This window comes from Stegostoma tigrinum, chromosome 31, assembly GCF_030684315.1.
Source record: "Stegostoma tigrinum isolate sSteTig4 chromosome 31, sSteTig4.hap1, whole genome shotgun sequence".
NCBI classification, from domain to species: domain Eukaryota; kingdom Metazoa; phylum Chordata; class Chondrichthyes; order Orectolobiformes; family Stegostomatidae; genus Stegostoma; species Stegostoma tigrinum.
The window spans coordinates 33,649,249-33,669,308 of NC_081384.1; positions in this window are offsets into that span (position 1 = coordinate 33,649,249).

Here is a 20,060-nt window from a genome sequence, read left to right on the forward strand (position 1 = left end):
CACAGATGTTGCCATACCTGCTGAATTTCTCCAGCAATTTCTGTTTTAATTTCACTCTTCCATCATTCTTTCTTAAACTTGCTTGCCCCCATGTAAGAACATTGCTGCTTACTTACTTCTCCCACAGATCGTTGCCTAATAAATGGCAATCTGTGTGTCATTGATCCTGCTAACAGACTGTTTCTCCGTCTTCCAACATTCTCTCCTCTACACTAGGACAAACTACTATAAGAAAACTGTTTGGCCAAATACTTCTCAGACATGTTCTTGAGCAATTCCTGCATAATTCCCCCTTTCAGAAATTCTCCTTAATCATTGAAATATCTGACTCTGCCAATTCTTGACTCATGTACAGCCCATTTTTCTCAAAATTCGAAGCTCTGCCTGCAATTGTCTAGTTCCTCAGTGCTGAAATTCTCCCTCATGTTGTGCCAGGTCTTCTTGTAGTCAACTTCAGTGCAAAAGCAGTGCATTCACCCATGCAATCTAGGTTTGGATGCAAAAGGAACTTCCAGAAAATCAACCCTATGATAGCACTTTCTGAGGAAGAGTCCTGACCCAAAATGTCAACTTTCCTGCTCCTCTGTTGCTGCCTGGCCTGCTGTGCTCCTCCAGCTCCACACTGTGTTATCCATGACAGCGTTTAACTGATTCTTCATTGAACCCAGTGGACTCAACTATCCTTCCTGACCAACACCTTTTCATTGTTGAAAAATCTCTGGGTAAAGAATTACTTTGGCCTATCTATCAAGGACAAATCTTCACATTCAAATGCAGTGGGAGGAAGCTTATTGAGACATCATCTTCCTGCTGGAGGGCTGATGAGACATATGTGCTGTCTCTTGTTTAAAAGGCCTATTGAGCCACAAGACAATCAGGCAGTGGTGAGACCATCAACAAGGGAATCAAGACCCAGAGGGGGCAGAAAATGCACTTACCAATAACTGCTGAACAATCAAAGGCTGGGAGCTCTTGTGCTCAGTAGCACCACAGAGACATCTATGCATAGAGTTCCAGAATAACCCCAACCACAGATATGTAATATGGGTGGACAGAGAGGGACAGTTTTTGATAAGATGTCATGGAGCCACAGTACAGGCTGAAAGGATAAAGGGACAGTGCAGGTTTTCTGATAATCACAAGTACATACCTACATACCTCTCTGATGAAGGGTCTCAGCTCGAAACATCAGCTTTTGTGCTCCTGAGATGCTGCTTGGCCTGCTGTGTTCATCCAGCTCCACACTTTGTTATCTTACATACCTACGGTTGGAACATACACTTACAGTTGGAAGATGTGGACATGTTTCAGTATGATTGGATAATATAATTACATTTATTGGTTTGAATATGTTTGGATAATATAGTCATGTGCACTAGCCTGAAATGTATACTGTGAACACTGTTGGACAGAGACATAGGTGAGTAAATATGTAATGTTTTGATTAGAAATTACTATCTGTAGAAATATGAAGGGTTGAGACCCAAAACATCAACTTTCCTGCTCCTCTGATGCTGCCTGACCTGTTGTGTTCCTCCAGCTCCAAAAGATGTCAAATTATCTGGAGAAATAGTTGTTTAGAATGTTATTATGAGTAGAAATAGTGTAAAATCGTTATTTTGGTAATCAAGTCTGAGTTGAATGTTATCTTTGATATATACAGCTCCCATGTATGTATGAATGAATTAAAAAAATCTTGGCTTTAGTTTACCTCTTTACAGCTCTCTTTTAAGGTCAAGTGACGAGCTACAACATCCTGGGCTGTGGACAGCATTAAAGATGCATAATCACTTGTAAGTTTGTCACTAGTAATTCCTGAAGTACCCCTCTGTTGGACTGCATTGAGTTACACAGAGTATATAAGAAGAGGCCATTTGGCCCTAGCAGTCCATGCCAATGTTTATGTTTCACTTGCACCTCCTTTCACTGTTCCTCAGTTATCTCAATATGATCCTCAATTCCCATCTTTCATGAATACATGTACAGCATCCCCAAAACATACTGTTTGCCTCCATGAATCCCTGTGTTTTCTTTATTTTAGATTTCTCCAGAGTCACCTGTTACTTAGGAAACTGTTAAAAACATGCTGACCTATTTTATCCTTCATTTTTATAAAGGAATGGCCAAAGTCATGAATACCATGAAAGAACTTCTCCAGCTTGCATTGAGCTTCATTGGAATATTGTAGCAGGCCAAGGACAGGGCTATTACCGTGAAAGCAAATGTCTTGTACTAACTTGTGTTTGTTTAGCTCCTTTGATAGTAAAATAGTAATAATCCTAATGAAATATCCTAAGTGTTGTCCCAAAGGTATCATAAAACAAAACTGTTATAAACGTATTAAAATAGAACAGATTAGTGAAATGGATGGACAGATAGATATTAAATTTAATGGAGACTATAGTGATTGTAACGAGGTCAGCCAGGTGGATTTCACAGAATGAGTTTCCTGTTTGGGGCTGTTAATCTTGTCCAGTCAATGAGCCCCAGCTGACAGATAAAACAGGAGTGTCAGAGGTTCTGCTCACTCTGAGAGCTGGCTCTGAGGAGGCCAGACCAGTATCAAGTACTATGCATGTGTATATAAAAGGTAACTTATTGATGTGATACCAGCCTCTGCAGAGTTGTTTTAGAGGCAAACTTGAAGTGATAGTTGGAACAATGCAGAGAGACAATATAGCATAAAGGATACAAGTCTAAGGAGCAGGATCATCTGGGTATGCCTGTGCATACGTGCAGAGGTGGTGGTGGTGTTACAGTGGATTTGTAATCCAGAGGCCCAGGCTATTAATATTGAGCAGTGGGTTCAAATCCCAACACAGCAGCTGGTACAATTTACATTAATTTCTGGAATTGAAAGCTCGTATCAGTAATGCTACACGAATATCAGTGTCTTCTATTTTTTAAAAAGTGCTGTTATTATTTATTAATATCCTTTAAGGAAGGAAATATGCTATCCTTAACTGGTCTGGCCCATGTGAGATTCCAGATTCACAGGAAGGTGGTTGACTCTTAAATACTCTCTGAAATAGCCTAGTGAGCCATTCAGTTCATGAACAATTACAGACAGTCAACAGAGACAGCATCATAACTTGCTGGTCTTCCAGAGCAGAAAGTTGACCGCAACCAAGTGTTGCAGACTGGCACATTCTAAGGTCCAGGATTCTGTGCTGAGGGTCACACTAAAGCTGGAGACAGCTACTTTCTTGGAGCTGTGGAGAAAGACTACCACCTAAGGTCTTTCTACCGAAGCTAATTGGGGGTCCATTCAGTTATCAGACCTCCCAGTACCTCAAACGAATGTAAATATGGTCTTGTATATGTAAAAAAATGCCTTGGTTTGTTTGTCGGATAGAGTCAAACTCCAATGTTAGTTTGTTTCTTCATATGCTGCTGCACACAACTGAACTGCTTCAGTGACTGCATATGTATATAAAAATATTTTATGAATAAAGTGTAATTATGACATAAAAAATCTCAGTGAATAGGTAAGAAAAAATAAAGGTTACTTGCTAAGAGAATGGTTCATAAAGTATCCGAATCCCTGAGTTCTATAAATAGGAATGTAGAGCATGAAAGCAAGTAAATAATGTTTAACCTGCATAAAATTGGCACCACATTTAGAAAGAATAGAAAGAGTGAAAAATTGATACATGAAACTTTTTCCAGCGTTGAAGATCTCCTATTACATAGATCAACTGGAAAAAATGGGACTATTTTCCTGGCAGAAGAGAAATGTGGGAGAAAATTTGATAGAGATATTCAAAATCAGTAGATGCTGACTGTAGAGAATAACAGGGAAGCAAACGCAGGTTAATGTCAGGGAATACCTCTCAGTTTGAAGGGACAACCAAGTAATATGGTGAAGAGCGTCATGTAGGAAAAGTTCAGAAACAGTGATAGAGATGGTGCAGCTTTTTATCTTGATTAGCAGCCTGGAAGAGGGACCTGGAAGAGATTGCAACAGGCCATTGAAATAATTCTCTGACATAAAATAAGAGCTTGTACTGAATAACCTCCTCCAACAGATGGCACTAGTGACCTGCCTGGCCATAGAGAAATCTTACTAGAGGACAGGATAAAATGGTAGTGAGATAACACTTAAGTGCGGAGCTGGATGAACACATTCTAGGCCCAAATCGTCAGCTTTTGTGCTCCTAAGATGCTGCTTGGCCTGTTGTGTTCATCCAGCTCCACACTTTGTTATCTCTAAAATGTTAGTGAATTAGGCAGCAGCACAAAGCAAAATACTAAGGATGCAGCAAATCAGAGATAAAAACATTAAACCTTGATAATACTTAGCAAATCTTTTGAATGGAAATTAAACGTATACTTTTCTGATCCTTCTTTTTTAATCAAGCTGCAAATCACATTTGTTTCCCATGATTAAAAATGGTCAGCAATAATTATCATAGCCAAAGTTGTTCTCTCCACAGATGCTGCCAGACCGGCTGAGTTTCTCCATCAATTTCTGTTTTTGGTTCAGATTTCCAACATCTGCAGATCTTTGTTTTATTATAGGAGATGAAAGAAATTTTCATGCCATAAACTTTATGATCTGGACTTATTTTCTGATAGGGTGAGCAAAGCAGATTCAATATTAACCTTCCAAAGGAAATGGTATTCTCGCTGGAAAAGGAAATCATTGCAGATATATGGGGAAAAGGCAAAGGCAGGTGAATAGTTCTTTCAAAGAGTCAACACAAAAACAATGGGCTGAATGGCCTGTGATCCATCAGCTCAGAAGTGAGGGCATGGCCAATACTGACACCAGATAAGGTCATTACCGGAACTGACAAAGATCACTCAATTTGTTTTCTCAAAAAAAATTTAATTTCTAAAATTTGGCAAGATGTCACAATTCAGCCTTGTTTTACTCATCCCAAATTGATATTGACGTGTACACAACAACATTGAGAGGTTTCTGGGTGGTGATTGGAAATAGGAAGTTGACTTTTTACTATTTTCAAGTCCACTGGAACCTAACGACAATCTGGTCTCCTTTCGCCAATTTCCTTGGTCCAGGCTCTTGAGTCAGATGGAAGAGTGTTATTACTGAGTCACAGCTAACATCTGAAAAGCAGTTCAATTGCATCACCTAAATCAGGTAATATCACACGAACCAGGGATGGAGCCTGAAGCCTTGCGAGTCTGCATAGGTTAGTACCACATGAGATGGAGCATGTACTCGCTGACTTCATTCCTGGTAATTAATTCTGTTCTGCCTCTGGCAGGGGAGAGATGTTCAGATAGGAGTCAGCACCTTGCGAATCTGGTGTCAAATCCTCAAGTCTATGTGCGGGAGCTGTATAGATAATGCTCACATCAATGTGAGAGAGTTTGTAATGCTACTTCAAAGAGGAGGTTGTAGTGTTTAGATCTCAGCCCAAGGAAAAGCTGCAAATATTATCTTTTTTCCCACTGCATTCTATACATACTGAAGAAAATGGGTAAAAGAGAGGGTAAATTTAGGTGACGTTTCTTGCAGAAAGTTATAAAGATGAAATTACTAAGGGGAAAATAATATATGTGAAATCATGAAATAGTTGAGGATAGTTTTAGCCTCATTCTCAACATTGTAGATTTAAACTGGGCAGTATTTTATAGAGCATGCATTTCCTACTGCGAGACCTAGGCTATAATTACACCTAATAATGGCCTTAAAAGTTTGAAGATGAGAAAGAAGGAAGGCTTGAGCAGATAAGGAGCTTTACAATTTTGATATAAGAATGATTGAGCACAGTGCAATTTGACACCGATGGGGGTAAATTACACAGTGGAGACAGAATGTGGAGGGTTGCATGGGGCAGCGAATGCAAAGAGATAAGAGGATGAGTGAACTGAATGATTGAGGTTAGCAATCAAAAGTATATGAATAGAAGTGAAACAGGAGGATCACCAATTTCTCAGCCTTGTTCCCTCTCTTCTTTCCTAAATAGACTGATTTTCACAAGCACTGGTCTCCTTCAATAACTGGGCATTCATCTTCTGTGAGCCTAGACTTTGCCATTTAGGTATTAGGTTTGGCCAGTAACCAAATGCATTGGTCTGCCTGGGACACTCCCTCTTTAAAAGCCAGTTCTATTGAATGCAATAAAATTAAATACTGAGCAGGGGCAATCAATTCCTTACCATTTACCTTCCTGTACTGTCCAAGCTGCTGTGTGCCCCATAGCTTCCTGCTGCCTCGAGAAAGCAACCAACATAATCAAATACCCCTCCCACTTTGGTTATACTCTCTTCCACCCTCTTCTGTCAGGCAGAAAAAAAAGTTTGTATATACGTACGAATAGATTCAAGAACAGCTTCTTCCCCACTCTTAACAGACTTCTGAATGGACCTGTCAAATTTTAAATTTAATTCTGGTTTCGCTCTCTGTGCACCTTATCTGCAACCGTAACATTGTTATCTTCATTCTATTCTATTACCCTATGCACTTTGTATGTTATGATCTGTCTGTACTGCACGCAGAACCAAACTTTTTACTGTACTTAAGTTCATATGAGGATAATAAATCAAATCAGCTTATGGCCATGGAGAGTATCACGGTGGACAACATTCTTATTCTTACTCAAATGGAAACTTCTTCATTAGAAATCACTGGATGACAATCAGGAGTAGGATCCTTGTCAGACCCAGTGGACACTTCATGGCACACCAATGGCTTTATTAAAAATGTAACCAGCTGCAGTGGCCACTCACTCAGTTAGCCATTGGTAGATAATAATTGCTGTTTCTGTAGTTGTGTTTGAAAGCTGTTAGGCAAAGGATAGCCTTTTGAAAAGACAGAAAAGCTGAAAGCAAACTTCTTCACAGGCTCCTGTGAGATGTTTCATCGTATAAATAACTTTACTTAGTAACATGTTATACCCTGAGGCAGCAAAACATTTTACTGTGCATTTAAATCTGAATGAGAAAACACTTGGATCCCGTGGTTCACTACTTTGTGAGTTTGTGTTACGGTTAGCGTGAAATGTAAACAAGGCTCACTTTGAACACAAAGCCTGACTGTAGAGGGCTCAATTGTTTTCAAATTAAGCGTGCCATCCTCTCTCATGTGGTTATGAGCAGGTATGAAGAAGGATTCTTGGAAACATTGCCTTTGCCACAGGACCTCGCAAGTTAGATGTGCTGCTTGTTGCTGTTTTCTGCTTTGTGTAGTGTTCCTATAGTGCTGACTGTTACTGTATTTCCTTCAGCTCTTCCCCATTGAGTCCAGATGTCTCATGATGCCATGGACATCAATCCTTGCACTGTTTAAATATTCCCAGTGCTCATCGTTGGCTTGACTCAAGGCTCGACAGTGCAGTAAAGGCCACATGACCAATGATTTCCCCTGCTCATGTGACATCCAGCCCAACATGTAACTACACACTTCCTACAATAATAACAGCCTGGAATTATCAAAATTCTTTAATGCAGAGGTGAGAAGGATTGTTTTGGGTCTAAGAAAGTGGTCGGTCTGCGGAATTCTTTATTGCCAAGGGCAGTAGCGGCTAGGTCATTTAGAGTCAGAAGTATACTGCATGAAAACAGGCCCTTCAGCCCAATTCATCCATGCCCTACCAGGTTTCGTGAACTGAACAAATCCCATTTGCTCCATATCTCTCCGAACCTTTCTTTTCCGTGTACCTGTCCAAGTATCTTTTAAATGTTGTAATTGACCTGCCTCCATCACTTCTCTGGCAGCTCATTCCATTCACACACCACCCTCTGTCTGAACATGTTGCCCTTCAGGTCCCTTTTAAATATTTCTCCTCTCATCTTAAACCTATGCCTTTGAATTTCGGACTCCCCTATCCTGGGAGAAGACCTTGGCTATTCACCTTACCTATCCCCTTATGATTTTATAAGCCTGTATAAGGTCACCCCTCAGTCTCCAATGCCTATCCAGCCTATCCTTTTAACTCAAACCTTGCAGTTTCTGTAACATCCTTGTGAATACGCTTTGTTTCCAGTTTAGTAACATCCCTTCTTTAGCAGGACAACCAGAATTGTTTACTCATCTCCAAATGTGGCCTTACCAATGTCATGTGCAGCCATAACATGACGTCCCATGTCCTGTACAGAATGCTCTGAACGATGAAGGGAAACAAACCAAATGCCCTCTACATCACCCTGTTCAACTGTGATGCCAATTTCAAGGAACTATACACTTGCATCCCCTAGATCTCTTCTGTTTGATAACACTCCCCAGAGCCCTATCATTAACTTAATATATTCAAGTATACATACTCTATCAAAGGCTTAAATAAACAGATTTTTAATCAGTAACAGAATCAAGAGCTATCAAAACATTGAATGGGGGAGCAGACTTGGGCCGAATGGTCTACTTCTGCTCCTAAATCTTCTGGTCAGCAAAATATGCCAAGGCACTTCACAACATTTGAATATTGTTCAAATGAAGATATCATAAACAGATTTCCAAAAATTTGCCAGAGATATTTATGCAGAAAGTTCCAGAATATAACGTTGAGGCATCTAGAAATGCAGCCACAGATACGCAGCAGCAAAACTTGGGAATGCATTAGTGACCAGAATAACAATATCGATGGCAGAACCACAGAGGCCCCGGGTTCATTGGTTTAGGAGAATTTCCAAATAGAGGCCATATAGGAATTTGGAAACAAGAGTAAGAATCTTAAAATTGAGGTGGTGCAGTCAGTGTCAGGACATACTCTCTGGTGCCCCCTGAAAGATCTGGACCATTAGTTCTAATTCTGTCTCCAATAATGTTAACAGGCATAGTGAGTATTTCCAGAACTTTCTGTTTTTATTTTCGAAATCCAGCATCAATAGTTGATGTGATTTTCACATAGCAAAATAACTGACCTGATGTGACGGTCCTTATGTTATCTAAGCTATTGGTATATTATGGTATTGAAGAATCCGACAGATATTCATTATATCTAGCTATTATGTACAAAATGAATTAACAGGCATCTCAGTATGTGGGTTAACAATAAGGTGTACAGCAGTAATTGAGCACCACACTTCCAGTAGCATGTTATGTTTCAAGTAATCAAGGGGTAAGATGGAGTATGAGACTTTTATTCTCTCAGGTCACATGCTGTGATATAATTATGATATCATGAGCATGTCTTTTAGAGTATACTGACCTATTTACTGTGCAACATAATATTCTAAAAGTTAAAAATTAGCCCAAATAGATATGCACAGCTGCACATAAGCCCATGTTGTCAATTCAACGATTATATGTACAGGTAAAGCAAGCTTAAAGACTAACATTGCAGACTTCAATGTAACTCTTCGGAGATTTGACAATCCATCTTGACTTGTTGATTCTATACCCTCCTGGGGAGGTGTGCATTGCTCTTTGTTGCACTTTGCTCGGCAACTTGGTTGTCTTGCTGTTCATTACTGCCACCTAATATCACTACACAACTTTTACTGTCTGTATTCTTCCTCACTTTCCTCTTGCATGATTGGTGTGCCAAATATTTAAACTAGAGGGCATAGGTTTAAGGTGGTTAGGTTTAATGGTTTAAAAGGGACGTAAGACGCAACTTTTTTACGCAGAAGGTGGTCCGTGTAGGGCACGTGTTGCCAGAGAAAGTGGTAGAGGTTGGTATAACTATATTTAAAAGACATCTGGATGGGTATATGAATAAGAAGGGATATGGGCCTAATGCTGACAAATGGGACTAGAATAATTTAGACCATCTGGTTGGCATGGACAATTTGGACCAAAGGATTATTTTCCAATCTGTACATTTGTATGCCTCCATGCCTCTAGTCTGAACTAGCTTCTGCTTCTCCACAATGCAGCAACATGATCAGTAATGACTTTGTATGATCTCAGCCGGTCACATGTTTTAGATAACTTTGCTGGTAGCTGAGTATTTCTATTTCAAATTCATACTCTCTTCCCTGTGCTCCATTTCAGTAGGTTGCTCATCGTGAATACTTTCTTTATCTTTGAATAAAATTGCCCTGTATTTCAGAATGGTTGGACGACTCGTTCCTTCATAGAAGTTGTTCTCACTAACCTTCTGAGCATACTTTGTAAAAACCGAAAGAACTGTGAATGCTGTAAATCAGGAACAAAAACAAAGTTGCTGGAGAAGCTCAGCAGGTCTGGCAACATCTGTAAAGGAAAAACCACAGTTAATGCTTCAGGCCCAGTGACCCTTCCTCAGAACTGATGGTAGCTGGGAAAATATCAGTTTACATGCAGAAAATAGGGACGTGTGTGGGGTAGGGAGTAAATGATAGGATAGAGCCCAAGAGAGAGATAGACAGTTGGAAAGAAGTTGCTAATGATCAGGCTGGGAGGGTGAATAGTTGATAATGGGAACTGTTAGTGACTAACAATGGTGGGTGTGTAATGTCAGGCTATGTGGTAACAAGGCTTTGTGTGTGGGGTAGGGGGCTGGGACATGGGAGGGCTTAGGCCCTAAAGTTAGTGAACTCAATATTGAGCCTGGAGGGTCCCCAAGCAGAAAATGAGGTGTTGTTCTTCCAGCTTGCATTGGGCTTCACTGGAACACTGCAGCAAGCCAGAATCAGAGATGTTGGCCAGGGAGCAGGATGGTACATTGAAGTGACAGGCAACAGGTCATTCAGGGTTGATTTGTGCAAGCAGAATGTAGATGTTCTGCAAAGTAGTCACCAAGTCTATGCTTAATTTCCCCAGTGTAGAGGAGACCACATTGTGAGCAGCGAATGCTGTAAACTAGTTTCTTGGAAGTGCAGGTGAATTGTTACTTCACCTGGAAGGTATGTTTGGGCCCTTGGATACTGGGGAGGGAGGAGGTAAATGAGCAGGTGTTGCACCTCCGCCGGTTACAGAGGAAAGCTCCGTGGGCCCGTGGGGAGGTGTTAGGGGTGAAGGGAATGTGGACCAGTGTGTCCCGGAGGGAACAGTCCCTGCGGAAGGCCGACAAAGGAGGGGAGGGGAATATACGTCTGTTTGTGGCATCTCACTAGATGTGGTGGAAATGGCGTCTGATGATCTTCTGGACGTGGATGCTAATAGGATGGTAGGTGAGGACAAGGGGAAACCTATCTCTCTTGCGGGAGGGAAGAGAAAGGGTGAGGACGGAAGTGCGGGAGATGGGTTGGACCTGGTTGAGGGTCCTGTCGACATCGGAGCTGGGGAATCCTCGGATGAGGAAGAAGTTGGACATTTCGGAGGCTCCTTTGTCGAAGTTGACCTCATCTGAACATATGCGACTGAGACGGAGGAACTGAGAGAATGGGATGGAGTCTTTACAGGAAGTGGGATGTGAGGATGTATAGTCCAGGTTACAGGAAATGCGGTGTGAGGATGTATAGTCCAGGTCCCCTCCCCTCCCTTGTCCACCTTCCTCAGAGACCGTTCTCTCCAGGACACCCCGGTCCACACTTCCTTCACCCCCAACACCTTCCCACAGCCCCACGCCACCTTCCCCTGTAACCAGTGAAGGTGCCACTCCTTGGACATCAGGTAAAGGACACAGTGAATTACACTCTGTCTATCCCTGAGCAGCTCCTCCTTCCTATTTACCAACTAGTTAAGGCTGAATTCTGAGGGTGGGATCTATCCGATCCATTTTCTTTGCTGATTACATTTTCCAGTATGAAACTCAGATGAAACTAAAATGAAATATGTCTTTCAAGTTTGTGATGATCTGAGCTGTTTGATACAGTGTGATACTGCAGATACTTCCAGTGAAAACATCCAACTTCCTATTTTCTTCTGAATTGTCTTCTGAAGAAGGATCTAGGCCCAAAATGTCTGCCTTCCTGTTCCTCTGATGCCGTTTGGCGTGCTGTGTTCATCCAGCTCTACACCTTTTTATCTCAACTCCCAACATGATTGCCTCTAAATTGTAGCAAGATCTGAATGTGATTAACCAGGTAAAGATCATTAAAATACATGAACTAACCCATGATGTGTTTATGCTGTTGACGATGAGTTCACATGAAACTTGTGTGTCTGAACATTGATAGTGTTGTGGAACCTTCCTTAGGTCTGTTAGTATCTGCCATCAGTTTTGTTGATCTGGATTACAGAGACGACCAGGAGGAGAGGGTTAATGGAAAGATTCAAATATGAGCTGTACCAGTTCTAATTACAACTCTGGTTTCCTGGTTTTTAACTGCTGGGGAAATGTGCAAAAACTGACAATGTTAATACTTGGAAGGTTCACTCACTGACCATAAGTCTTCAGTTGCATCCTACTAGGATGAGGCTTGTGCTAAGTTTGGAGGCCACATTTGTGGGCACATTGAGCCCTGTTTAATTTCTACTCCAGCATGGAAGTGCAATATTGCTCCTAATATTAACACCTGCTAGCATACCTGCATTGCCAGAGAATTTGAAGCAGGTTCTTGCCACTGCTAGTCTCAGCTGTTCCAGTGCATTCCTGAATTGTCTCCTACATTCTAAGCTCTGTCAACCTAAGGTCATCCAAAATTCTGCTGCCTGAGTCTGGGATGCATAAAGTCTTTTCCCCCTGTCAACCTGGTGCTTGCTCTCCTATATTGACTCCAAGTTAAGCAACATTTCCATCTTAAAATTCTCATCCTTGTTCTGAAATCTTTGCCTGGCCAATCACTCCCCCTTTTTAACTGATCTCTTTAGATTAGATTCCCTACAGTGTGGAAACAGGCCCTTTGGCCCAACAAGTCCACACTGCCCCTTGAAGCATCCCACCCAGACCCATCCCCCAAAAACCCACATACCCCTGAACACTACGGGCAATTTAGCATGGCTGATCCGCCTAGCCTGCCCATCTTTGGACTGTGGGAGGAAACTGGAGCATCCGGAGGAAACCCACGCAGGCACGGGGAGAATGTGCAAACTCCACACAGACAGTCGCCTGAGGCTGCAATTGAACCTGAGTCCCTGGTGCTGTGAGGCTGCAGTGCTAACTGTTGAGCCACCGTGCCACCCCAGCCCTAGTCTTCCTGCGTAACTACCGCAGAACTCACAATACTGGAGTAGAAGAAAGTCATCTTGATTCTAAGGGACTGCCCAAGAAGAAGAAATTTCCTCCAGTCTCATAACTCTCTGAGATCTCTGCACTCCTCAAATTCTGGCCTTTTTTGCATTCCTGATTTTAAGGCTTTGCCATTCCTGATCACACCTAAGGCTGCCCGTACCCTCAACAGTGGAATTCCCTCCCTAAACCTATCCATCTCTCCAAATCTGTGTCCTTATATGAGGCACTTCTTAAAACCCATCATTTTCCTTTTGTCTTGTTCTGAAATGTCCAAAACCTTTGACTAGTCAATTCACAACTTTGGGTATCGTGCAACTTACCTCTCAGATGATATTCATCTATTTTTATTTCTGCCAATAATGTCCGTCTATTATGAATGTTACATGCGCTCAGCCTATAATTTTGTCTTTCTGTCACTTTTTTTCCTAATCTGACCCTATTTGCTGGTGTAGTCTTTGTTTCTTTACACTTTGCCTTCCTCTATACTCTTGGTCATCCAGGGCAGACATCAGTGGTTAGCACTATCTGCATGAGTTTCCTTTGGGTGCTCCAGGTTTCCTCCCACAGTCCAAAGATGTGCCAATTTGGTGGATTAGCCATGTTAAATTGCCCATAAGGTCCAGGGATGTGCAGGCACGGTGGATTAGCCATAGGAAATGCTGGTTATGGGGACGAGTCTGGGGTGTGATGCTTTTCAAAGTCAATGTAAACTTGATGGGCCAAATGGCCTGCTCCCACACTGTTAGGGTCACTGCACAATAGTGAAATCAGTGCAAGCTTATTGGCTGTGATATTGGCCTTCAATTTGTTTATTGTTTTCACAGGATTGGACATCATTGGTTAGGTTTACATTCATTGCCCATTCCTGATTGCTATTGAGAAGGTAATAGTGTTCCACCTTCATCGAACTGGTGTAGTCCATGTGATGTAGTTATACCCACAATGACGTGAGGGAAAAAATTGCATTATTTCATTTGAATTGCATTTGAATCACATAAAGTAGGTATGCAGGTGCAGCACATAAGTAGGGTAGATGGAATCCTGGCATTTGTTGGAAAAGTACTTGAATATAAAAGTAAAGAAATCTTGTTGCAGTTATATAAGGTGTTGGTGAGACGACCATATCCGGAATATTGTGTCCTGTTTTAGTCTCTTACTTGAGGAAGGGCATGGTGGCACTGGAGCCAGTATAGAGGAAGTTCAACAGGTTGATTCCAGGAATGAGAGGGCTGTTGTATGAGGAGTATTTGAATAGCTTGAGCTTGTACTTGCTGTAATTCAGAAGAATGAGGGGGATCTGATTGAGCTATTTAAAATGCTAAAGGGTGTTGATACGGTGTTATTGAAAAGATGGTGCCCTCTATAGGCCAGTCTAGAACAAGAGGTCATAAATATACAGTGGGAGGAGATAGGTTCAAAACTGAGATGAGGAGAAACTACTGCTGTAAGAAGGCTATGAATCTATGTAACTCACTGCCCCAGAGTGCCGTGGGAGCAGAATCAATCAACAGAATCAAGAAAGAAATAGATATGTTTCTGATGAAAAGTAGGATAAAAGGCGATGGCGACTGGGCAGGAGAGTGGAGTTGAGACCAAGATAAGATCAGTCACACTCCTGTTAAATGGCAAGCTAGGTTTGAAGGGCCAAATTGCCAACTCCCACTCCTAATTCCTTTGAAATTCCAGGATTTGACCCGGCGATTGCAAAAGAAACGTGATATGATTCCAAGCACAATGGCCAAATTGTGTGTTATGTTGCCTCTGATGAGGAGACAGAGCATCCAATAGCACATTCCACTAAGTTTCAACGCAGAATTCAGAGTGCAGATATAGCTTCCATTCTCTGTGTCTATTTAAAGCAGGGTCTGAAAGCTCTCAGATAGAGAGCATAATGCTAAACACTGAGTCAGAGGCTCATCCTTTGCAATTAAATGTTCAATAATATAAACAAGAAAGAATGAGTCAGAGGGAAGTTGACTATTCCCATGGGATCAAGGTAGCATGAAGGTAACCTGCCATTATTATCAGGGGGCTGCTAACAACCTCTCATGTTGTTAATGGCTGTCATCAGGTAGGTGAAAACCACTATTTTGAAACTTCCTTTCATGTTGCCGATGAAACAGTAAAAAAATCAGCTGGGCTTGGAGACAAGACTTGAGAGGCCAGGGGTGTATAAAATATGCATTGTAAAACGGACATTGTGCTGTGGTCGGGAATTTCCTCAAAAGAAAAGATCAAACAAGCAAAACACATGCCACGGCCTAATAAGAAAAAGTATAATTCCTAATAAGGGATACACAGATCAGAAATCCCAACTTCACTAAATTATTTAACTTTAGCTGTTCAAGCATGTAATGACATACCTCTGGCAGAGATGGGACTTAACTGGACCATAACCACTATGCCAAAAAAAACCCCCTTCAAAGTCCAGTTGATTTATTCCATTGTACTTAGATTCAGTGCCCCCAGCTTAGGATATGAAATTTGGCCAGGATTCCTGCTCCTGATCTCTGTCGAATGATCACAGCTTCACGAAAGTGTATGTCAGTGTTCCTCATTAGTAGCACTCTGCCTCTTGATTAGAAAGTAGTGGGTTTATTCTGTACTTGGATGAATGGCTCTCATGATGTATGGCTAACCTCCCATGCACTGTCCAGGGGGTGCTGCATTGTCGATGGTCTAGTCTTCTAGTTGAGACATTCATTCAACATTCCTTCGTCCCTCAAAAATGGAAGTAAAAGATTATATGGTACTTTGGTCAATATAGTTGACTCTTAAGTACCCTCTAGCAAGCCTCTCAGATCAAAGCCAATTGGGGATGGACAACAAATGCCAGGCTCTGATCCAATAAAAGAATATATATAACAATCATTCCTAGGCAATAATTTTCCCTCAGTCACATTATTTCTCTCTCAGCAACATTATTTCTACCTAGGTAACATTATTTCTCCATCAATAATATTAGTAAGGTGACTAACGGGTGAGTACAGCATTGCTATTTCAGAGAGCTTGCTGTGAACAAGTCAGTGTTTGAGTTTCTTTCAACAACGACTGCCTTTCAAAAATACTTAGTTGACTGTAAATCAAGAAATTCTGTGGTTTACTTTTTTTTAGATGACAAGTCTGTGACAGACAAATGGCATAATGATAACCAGTACCAAACAACACATAAATAAAGGACAGCGCTGCTGGACTGGATCTATGGCGCATGGTGATGGAACTATCAGGAAAGAAAAATCTATTTGATCTTATCCTCACCAGTCTATTTGTAGCAGATGCATCTGTCCATGACAGTATTGATCCAAGTGACAACTGCACAGTCCTTGGGGAGACAAGGCCTAACATTCTCATTGAATACACCTTCCATCATGGCACTCTCACAGTGCTAAATGTTTTGAACAGATCAAGCAGCTCAATTAAGCTTTCATGAGACGCAGGGGCCATCAGAAGCTGCACAGTTGTGTTTAGCCACATCTATAATCTCATGGTCCAGCATGTTCCCCCCTCTACCATTACCATCAAGCAGGAGATCAATCCTGGTTTAATGAAGAGGCCAGGGCAGCATGCCAGGAGCAACACCAGGCATATCGAAAAGTGAGGTGTCAACATGATGAGGCTACAAACAGGACTATTTGCCAAATATTGGAAAAAGCATGTAAATAAAAGAGTTAACTGATCTCACAATGGATTGGATCAAAGTTCTGCAGTTCTGTCACATTGTATCATAAATGGAATGGTTAATTAAATACTACATTGAAGCCCCATGAACATCCCCATTCTTAAAGTGGAGCCGAACACCTCAGTACAAAAGACAAAGCTGCAGTGCAGAATGGTTGATCCATCGCAACCTCTGAAATAGCTCCACTAGAGGCCAGTATCCTATCACCAAGTCCCCCTTTATTTACACATGAACAGACCTTGATTTAAGTACTGCCTCACACAGAGTCAAGTACTAGCGTGTCAGTATCACTGACACTCACCCTTTTTATATGTCAGCCAGGTCTTCCCGATTGGACCAGATTATCAACCTCAATCAGAGAACTCATATTCTATGAGGACCAGCTGCTGACCTCATTATATTCACCACAGTCTCCTATCGAGATCCCCGGCATCCGAGATGTCAGTCTCTAGCCAGTGCAATTCACAGCATGTGATATCAGGAAATACTTGAAGACGTGCAAGCCATGGGCCATGACAACATTCTGACAATAGTACTAAAGACTTGTGCTCCAGAGCTGGCTGCACCGCTAACCAAGCTTTTCCAGTTCATTAAAACACTGGCATCTATGCAACAATGTGGAAAATTGCCTAGGTATGCCCTATCCACAAAAAGAAGAATAGCTACAGTCTAGCTAAATACTATCCTTTCGTCTACTCGCAATCATGAGAAAAATGATGGAGGGGATCGATGACAGTGCTGTTAAATGACACTAGCAAGGGAATAACCTTCTCACTGATGTTCAAATCGGGGTTCTGTTAGGCCCACTCTGCTCCTGACCACATTACAGCCTTGATCCAAAACACAGATGAAAGAGCTGAAGTTCACTGTTCAGATAGGATTGACTGCATGTGGCATGAAGCCAACACCTGACCAAGAATGGCACCAAGGAGTCTCGTTAAAATGGAAGTCAATGGGAATTAAAAGGAAAATTCTCTACTGGTTGGAGTCATATCTGACACAAATGAAGACATTTGGGGTTGTTAGAGTTCAATCATCTCAACTCCAGGACATCACTGCTGGTGATTTGTCAGGGTTGTGTTCTGGACCAAACCATCTTCACCTGTTACATCAATAACAATCCCTTGATCGCCTAATCAAGAAGGGAAATCATTACATGACTTTCATTATAATTCGCTACTCCTCAGGTACTTAAGTGATCTATATCTATATGCAGCAGGACTTGGATGATATCTAGGCTTTGGCTGTTGAGGGGCAAGTAAGATTTGTGCCACAATAAGTGCTGGGCAATGACCACCTCCAACAAGAAGGGAATATAATTATTACCCCTTGATATTCAGTGGCACTCTTGTCGCTGAATTCCCCCATTATTAACGGGATGGGAGTTACTGTGGAACAGAACAGAACAGTGACAAAAATATTGTGTTCAAAACAGCAGGCCAGAGGCTAGGAATTCTGCAGTGAGTAACTTACCTCGTGTCTCCTCAGAGCCCATTCGCCCACAAAGCACAATGAAGGAATGCATTGGAATACTGTCCAGTTCCTTTGCTAGGTGAAGCTCCAACCACTCTCAACACTATTTAGGATAATGCAACCTGCTTGTATGGCACTCCAACCACAACTTTCAAGATTCAGTCCCATCACCACCATTGCACCGTAGCAATACTGTGAGCAGCGACCTACAAACCCATGAATACTATCACCTAGACACAAGATATAGGCACGACCTGCAAGCTCCCCTTCAAGCTGTTCACCAGCCTGGCTCCAAAATATAACGCCTTCTTTCACCAATACTGGGTGAAAATCATGGAACTCTCTTCTGAACAGCATAGTGGTCATCCCTACTCACAAGGACTGCAGCAGTTCAATAAGATAACTCCCCACCACCTTTTCCAACAATTACGGATGGGTAGTAAACACTGGCCTAGCCAATGATGTCAACAACTGATGAATGAATAGGAAAAGCAACTGTCGTGGGTCTTGGGATTGTATGGTCAGTAAGAGTCAATAGAACAACGACAGAAGAGAATACTGAAAGAAAAGATTCTGGTATTCAGGGTTTTATTTGGCCAATTGTTTGAATTAATTATAATTACTGACATGCAGTATAATGTCAGTCAATGAATAATTAAACTGGAGAATATTTTCTGTGTAAGATTCTCCAACTCAACCACATTTATTACTTTTTTTTTTGCAATTAATCGCATATCTCCTGGTCGGTAGTGACTATCCTGTTTAGACCCTAACAGTCAAAGCAAATACAACTTTAATCCTGGTTTTTCCTGACAACAGTCTGAAACACTTCCTATAGTGAGTTTATACTGTATCAAACATACACTTTAAACTCCTTTATGCTGTGAATCCATGCTACTTATATAGAAGGGAAAGGGAGTGTGTTGAATTTTAGATATCAGGGTATATTTTCTCATACTGAGGCAGTGCAGTCAAGTTAGACTTGCCTCAATTGAAAGCATCCTCATGAGTCATTTGATTGTGAGTTCAAGATTTTTCTAATTAACATATTCAGAGATGTTATTACATACCTCTGGAGTAGGTGGTACTTGAAACCAGGTCTCCTGGATTAGAGGTAGGGACAGTACCACTGCAGCACTCCAGAGATTCAAAACTGCCAGAAAGATGATTTGGTGAACTTTGAAGAATTACTAGGTAGCTATCTCCAAGCCAACATTTATCTGTCAGTCAACAATACTAAAGGTCAATGGTCTGGCTATACATCATGCGGCTTCTTATGGGACATTTATTCGCGCAAACTTGTTGCTACATTTTCTTGTCACAACAATAATGTTTCAATAATGATTCTTTGGCTAGGGAGTTGTTCTGGAACATCCTGAGGTCAGGGAAGATCCTGTACAGATGCTAGTTCACTTCCTTCCTCTGGCAGACAAGACAAATGAAGGCAATGTGTCCATTAAAAATAAACTTGTCCTATAGGACACCTCTACCCCCTTGAACTTTTTTGCATGTCCAGCGGTCAGTGGGAGGAGGCAATTCTTCATTCATAACCCGAGTCAGCACTTCCCTGAAGGCTTTTCATACAATAGGAAAAAAGCTTTCAAGCAGGACCTCCCACTGCAGCCTGCACACTGTATTGACCCAGCTCCTCTTTCATCTCTCGATTACATTTCATACAGTCAGTTGAGAAGGGTTGCATTATCAATCAATTATCAAGGGTATTAGCCGGAGGGAGAAAGTGGTCAGGCAACATTGACATGTTTTTTATTATTCCTCCTTTTCCCATCATTTTCTTCTCACCAGTTGATGTAGCCACCAAACTCCCTCCATTCATGATTCCGTCACCTTCAGACTCATCTGTTCCCCTGCTCAGCTTCCCACCTTCCATAAATTTGAACTGATGCAAATCTCCACTGTCTGCATCCTAACTCATACCAGAACCTGCTCACCCATTGCTG